This window comes from Triticum aestivum, chromosome 1D (assembly GCF_018294505.1).
Source record: "Triticum aestivum cultivar Chinese Spring chromosome 1D, IWGSC CS RefSeq v2.1, whole genome shotgun sequence".
Classification (NCBI taxonomy): Eukaryota; Viridiplantae; Streptophyta; class Magnoliopsida; order Poales; family Poaceae; genus Triticum; species Triticum aestivum.
Window position 1 is genome coordinate 403,117,154 of NC_057796.1, and position 7,063 is coordinate 403,124,216.

The 7,063-nt window shown below is 45.2% G+C and overlaps 1 long non-coding RNA gene across 6 annotated transcripts; it reads right to left on the reverse strand.

Annotated features, from left to right (window-relative positions):
• Positions 1-214: 214 nt before the first annotated feature.
• Positions 215-4,691, reverse strand: LOC123182389 (uncharacterized). Of its 6 annotated transcripts, XR_006492110.1 has the most exons (6): positions 3,697-4,689; positions 3,237-3,611; positions 1,645-1,714; positions 1,346-1,473; positions 785-837; positions 215-668 (listed from the first exon to the last, which is right to left on the reverse strand). It is a non-coding gene; the product is annotated as an uncharacterized lncRNA (long non-coding RNA). The 6 variants fall into 6 exon arrangements; XR_006492109.1 differs by having other exon boundaries at positions 785-1,473; positions 3,697-4,691; XR_006492112.1 differs by lacking the exon at positions 785-837.
• Positions 4,692-7,063: the final 2,372 nt, after the last annotated feature.

The following is a 7,063-nucleotide window of genomic DNA, read 5'->3' on the forward strand; positions in this document are numbered from 1 at the left end:
AGAGATTACGAGGGCTACATGATTTTGTTAGTGGCGGCAGAGCAATGGAGAATGATGGATCACTAGTGGCTGGGGCCCCACCGATGGCACCACCTGAGGCGGTACAGTGCGCACTAATCAAGCTAGCGCATTTGTTAACGTGTCGACAGTTCGAATGAGCGACAATGGTTAAAAATATAATACAGAGAATAGAACTGCAGTAGAAGAGTGTTCATTCATAAAGCAGAGCAAGCAAGTAGTTTCATCTATGCTGATAGCTTAACAGAGAGTTGACAATCTTACAAAGTGGATGACTGATCACAAAGACACATTCAGCGGTTCAAATCAAAGTTCAGCGGTCTCCAAAAGATGGGCGATCTCCAAAATAGAGGCAGAGTTCCTCGGATCATCACAACGCAGGCATCACAAGTTTTGGAGAGAAACTAGATACATGGATCATATAGGTGCGTCTAGAGACGATGAACAGTGAGACTGCATCACTAGTTTACTGACTGGCTCCTATTGGCTTCACAGACCTGCTCCTATTGGCATTTTATCAAACTGGACTATCATCAAGACATACGTCACCACCATGAAGTACTGGCACGCTCAATAAGAGGTTCCTGACTCAGAGCCATGACCTCAGGCACCTCACCACCATGCCGAAACCCAGACATCGGGATGGTCCTCTACAAAGGAGAGAGCATCAGCACAATCATGTTAGACCTTGCACCGCCTGTACAATGAGAATATCATTATGATTCTCCATAGCATGAGTTTCCAAGAATAGGAAAATAAATCTTACATCAATTTCTTCTCAGATTCTGAAGAGCTCCCTAAATCATAAGAGATCAAGTACTGTACCAAACACACACAGGTACATGAAGATAGGATTGATAGATAGTGAACAGTAGTCTAATACACTATATACATGGAACAAACTGAGAAAAGTGTTGTTAATAAGCAAGATTCGAGGGAACATGAATGATCAAAATCATATATTCATATAAAATGTCGCGTACTACTGGTTACATAATTCCCCATTATTGCAATAACTTGGATGCATATTGTTTGGTGCAAACAGCAAAATATTCTGCATGGATTTCTTATATCTTTAGAATTCACATTACAGCATAAGAATTCAGGATACTACTATACTACACTGAAATCTAAACATGAAACCCCTCACCCACTGACTTAATTAAACCAAACAATCTAATACTCTGAACTGAAGTTTACCTCTAGTCATCTCAAAATCAGAGAGCCCGCACACCAAATAACAAGAACAAAGTTCCACCGTTGGCACCACCCGAAAAATGAAACCTTACCAAAATAAAAAAGCAGGTGTACAGGAAACAAGTATTACCAGGAACGGAGATCTTCCAGTCCAGGATGGGCAGCGCTGCCGCGGGCTACACCTGCCCGACCACCGCCGTCTGCTTGTCGAGGAACCTCCGCGTCATGGAGTAGCAGAGCTCCAGGCCGGGGAGCGCCCTGTAGAGGTAACCATTGGAGAAAAGCAGGAGAGTTATACGCTAAACTCAGTAGCAAACCTGTAGGCATTAACATGGAAACCTATAAATATAATCTGTAGCTCATATGGGGATTAGCAAACATGGGCATTTTGACTCGCCAACCAAAGAAAGTGAGACGGTAGAATCATACCTAGCTATGTTTTCTCCATGGTAGCACGACATTACCAGCTCATGTCGGTAGCATCTAAGATGAAAAATCTCTGTAAAAGACGCAATCATACATCCCAGTTAGCACCATCAAGTTACTGGTTCACCTAAAGAAAACTGCTTCAGGTTAGCCAAACTACAGCTCCTTCATTTTATAAACTACGTGAAGGATGAAGTACGATCCCATCCTGAACAAAAGTATGTTAGGGTGATATAGAAGATGGTAAGCAGTAAGTACAGTCCAATCCACATCTGTACACTGCCTAGAAAAATAATCTGAACAGTCTAATATAGAACACCACAACATAAAGTGCCTAATAAAGCACAAAAACGTGATCCAAGCAAAAACTGCATAATGAAATTTAAAGCAATCTATAAAGGCTAAGGGCATAGTTTTCTTTATCATAAGCGTCCTATGGAATTCAGAAAACTAAGGTTGCGTTTGGCTGCTTAGTATTTTTGGAGTTTTAGGATAATACCATGTTTTTTTTGTAGAAATCCCAGTTTTAAATACTTTGACGTGTTTGGCTTCGACAAATACTTTAGTTTTACAAACTGCAGCATATCTAAAACCATGGTTCTTTTGCTGTATCTAAAAAAGAGGTCTCAGCCTCTTTTTTGTAAACTGAGAAACCTTTGCTTGAGTCCATCTTCTTCCTACCCTCATCACCCATCATTCCTCCATCTCTTCCGCAACTACGAAATCAAAATTACCACCTAGGAAGGTCGACTACTCTGCCTTTGATCTCTTCAATCATTGAGTATTGTTCTAGTGCAACAAGAGGCAGCCTATACATTAGATAGTTCTAGACGTTCGGTCCTATCGGATAGTGCACGTACACATACAAACAATCAGCGCTGGCTGGGAACACAATGACACGCACGGGAGCTTAGATCGTCGAGTAGATTGATTGATACTTGGACCACAGTTATACACAGCAGTCTAAGCTAGCTAGCTGATCGATTTCATGTAGCCAGAGACACAAGATAAGTCGTGCTTGTGCATTGCAATCTTTTTTAACATATTAGGCTACCTTCTTTTACCCTCGGTCTTAGTCCAAAGAGATTTGATTTAGAAATGATAGTTTTTTAGGAGATTAGCATATACTCCTATAACATTAGGATTTGAGGTTCAAATACATTAATCGAGAAGAAAGGTAAGTCATATGTGTAGACATACGTACAAATGCTATGTTATAAGAGTTCAGATCATCCAGTAATTTTTCTTAGCACAACTTTTCATATCACACTATTTGCACACACAAAAGTCTGCTTTGGGCTTCGCTGCAGTGCAAGAAGCAATGTCACAATATCTCAAGAAACATTGTACACTAAACCTTCCCCGGACATAAGTTTTACGAATCTCCTTATTTTTCCACGGGCCATTTTCTTTTCCTAATTGAGGAGCTTTCGCCCTCAATTTCATTTCATCGAAAAGAAACCAATAAAGCGATAGAAATTGTACGGTGGAGTTTTTTAGTTAATATAGGGTTAATATAGGTGCAGCTATTGAGAATTACATAAACAAATAGGATCAATGTAATTCAAAAAGATAAACAGAAGAAAGAAACAAACCTTGGTTTAAAAGTCGTGTTACAAAATCTTGGTTGTAATTTCTGACTCTCAGCAAGTAACTCATACCAACTGTAATCTTGGTTGTAATTTTAAGGGCCAGTTCCATTGGAATTAGATTGTCAGCACCTGCAACCTCCAAGGGATCAAAATTTCAGCTTGTGTAAACCATGTCATAACACTAAACATCAATGTTGAATTTACACAACAGCACCATCAGCAACAAAGGCATGAGTAAAAGAAAAAGAATGTGGCCTATCTAATAAAAGTAAGAAGAGAAAAATAAATCAATGGTATCCCTGAAATGTGATCTACTACAATACTGCTTAACTCTCGCACATTCTCTGTCAACTCTCGCACTCTTGAGTATTGCTTCTCCTACAACAGAATGGCATGCATCAGAACACATGGTATTGCTATAAACAATCACTTGAACGACTAAGGAACCAAATGAAAAAAACACCTTTCAGATTCCTCCAAAGGCTTGGCATCATCTATTTCCACATCAGAATCAGCATGATGCTTTTCATCGGGATTCTCTTGATCATCATCTTGTTGTACCCAAAACAAATACAACTTAACCAATATATGATGACTGCTAGCCATCCTACTTCTGAAACTACAACTACAGTCAATGAGAATCAGTGATCACATCTACAGTCGGTAGCAAGACAAATACAATAGCCCCTAGCAATGAACCCACTGGTCTCGGCCCTACCCAACAAATGAACAGAAGAAAAACAATGATATAAATATCTGACAAAGATATATCCAACCTGGCAAGTTTTTTAAGTTAATTAAAACATTACTGATTCATTTTGCAGCAGTCTACATGTCAATTACTTCAAAGACGGTCAATCTAAATAAAAGAACAGACTGTGTAAATAGTATTCATGCTGATAATACCTAATTCCTTTGATACCTAAATTGCAAAACTGCAAGGCCAGCAGGGAGTCAACGATGCCATCGCCATGGTCGATCTGGTCCTAGCCACCCCCCCAGATAGCATCCGCTCCTCCCTGACTTCTTCGTCGACGACCCATGTAGATAACGAGCAGCACGAGCAAAAAAAGATGAAAAGGAGGCAGACGGCGAGGGCCTAGGGTCGAAGTCCTCTCGGCCTCAAGCTCCGACACCACTGTCACCAGATCCATGCCGCCACCCCTTCATCTGCCTGGATGTCCCCCATGAGGCTCTCAACGCCGCCGCCGCCATGCTCATCTTTTTTTTTTGCGGGGTGCCGCCATGCTCATCGACAATAGCCGACGAGAGAAAAGGGGCGGGGGTGGCGCTGGTCGGGATGGAGCAGGGTGAAAGAAGAAGCAGAGGAGAAGTGGGCCGTCCTCCGATGGGCAGCGCTAGAGGAGCGATGGGGGCGGCGGCGGCGGCGGCAACCCTAGGTTGGGGTGGGAAAATGAGAGGGAGCGAGAGAAAAAAAGATCGTCCGGTGCGAGGATGACCTACCAGCGATTTTCTTTCTATAGTACGTTGCACAGTAACACAGCGACACGTGTACAGGCTCCTTGTTCGCTCCTTGCGCGACCGTTAAAGGGTTTAATTTCTCCCCGCAATCGCGATGGCCACTAATAGGAGCTGGCGCACCGGTCGAAAATTTCGGCCGGTCCCACGTGGCCACACGATCTAGCTTTTCTAAACCGTAGGATTCCTTCGTCAAGCTTCCAGAAAACGCTGCAACAAAAAAAGCAGAGGAGAAAAAAGAAAGGGAAAATAGACCAGCACCCCGCTTGTCCTCGGCCGCCGACGACCCGTGCTCGCCGAACCTTTCCCGTTGCCTCGCCGCAGACGCTCACCGCCGATGCTCGCCGCCGCCGCTCGCAACAAAAAGGCCCGTTGACCGTAGCAGCATTTTTTCTTGCCTCTGTGTTGCATCCATGGTAGCTCCGCGACGCCGACCGCAACACCGTCCCTCGCCGGTGCTGCCCGCCGCCGGTTGCAGCATCAATGGCGACGGCGGTGTCGCTTCCAGACAGAGTTGATGGTAGTATTTCGCATGTACAGTAAATATCTGTGGGTTTTGGTCATGTCACTGGTGGAGACTGAGCAATGGGGTACGATCGCATTCTTCGCTGGAACTGCGGTTGGTGCTGGTCAAATGTGACTCCGATCGATCACATCGGCCACATTGGTGGTGAGGATTATCAGCACCGGTCACCAGAGGCCACATTGGTGGTGAGGATTATCAGCACCGGTCACCAGAGGCCAAGGTTACGGCTTACGGTGGACTGTGGACAAGGACAAGCAACCATGGCGTATCGAAGTCTCGAACAGACATATCAGCATTTTTTTAGACCAACCGAATACAATCACTCGGTGGTGACATATCAGCATTTCTGATTGCCTCCGGTGTCGATCCCTGAGATGGGTAGCAAATCATACATAACTAGTAGGTTTGTGACATTACTCGACACTAGGGAAAGGCAGTGAGATCCAACAAATTATGTTTGTGACATTGCTTGACACTTTCTTTTTGCGGGGGATCCGACGGTTGACGCTTTATATGCTAATCTAACATAGGAGTTTGTTTGTTTCTTTTGTTCTAATTTAACCACCAAACATGTATCGTCTTTCCCCTCTTGCAAGACAGCTAGGCAAAGTCTTTCTCCCTTCGATCTCCACTCGCGAGTTTGTGGGTTCGCCTCCCCTTTGCTTGCCGGCTGCTCGTGGCATGGAGGAAAATCCTGGCACCTCAACTCCATCCAATAGAAAGGCTAGGATTTTAGTCCTTGCAGGGGTGGCGCTCCATCTTCGGACCAGTCTTCTGGGCTTCGATCCTCCTACAATTCGTCTGCCAAGATGGGTTAGACGGAGCTCCGGCGTAGATTCCCGCCGGCTCCTCGGGGTGGCAAGTTTAGAGTTTTTCGCCGTGCATACGCGATGGTGAGATTTGATAGCAGCTTCTTCAAACCGAGTCAAGGGCCAAAGGTGACGACTGTGGCTCCGAGGTGATGGTCCTTAAGGGCAAGTGCACGAAGACTTCTTGACTGCCATCAACAAGGTAATTGCAGCTCCGGTAAGGAGACAACAGCGCGTCGACCTCTCATTTTGGCGGAGAAAATGGTAGTTTGATGGTTTAGGGGTCTTGGTGTAATTTTTATTATGTTTGAGATGTTTTGTACCTCTGGTGGACCTTTATAATGGATTTGAGTCATTTTTACGGGAAAAAATAATGCATACAACCAGCTATATTTCTAGACCAAACAATTTAACATTTATTTATGTGCCACTTAGTTTGTGGCTCTTTTTTAAGCGAACTTCGAGCATTTCTAACTGATCCTTTATAGTTTAGAGGAGCAAACGGCCAAGTATCTTTACCTCCTTATAATTAAGGTGGATAGCCGTTCTTAGCCGATCCCTTATTGTCGGCGTTCTGGGAACGGGGGTCCCCAGACTTGCCTGCCTGCGGCCCACGGCGTGGCTATGCTAGCAGGCCGCACGACCCATCTTCATCAACAAGGCGTTCAAGACCCTCGCGAGGGGCCAAGCCTCGCGAGGCGGACGACGCAAGACCTTCTCAGGAGCGGCCTCGCCAGGCAGGCTCGCGAGGAGCGGAGATATCAAGGCGGGGCAAACCTCGCGAGGCACTCGTGACGTGAGCCATGACGATCGGCACCAGGCGGGCGCCAGCGCGCGCAGCGTCCTTGTTTCCTCTTTGGTGCTAAGGAGGCAGGCGCAGGCGCGGAATACCAAGGCATCAAGCAAAGGTTTCCATATCGGTGCAACAAGACCAAGACCAGCAGGACGGCAAGACGGAGGTCACCATGGAACCCAAGACCGCGTCACCACCAGAGCCTTTTGCAGGCGAATACCAC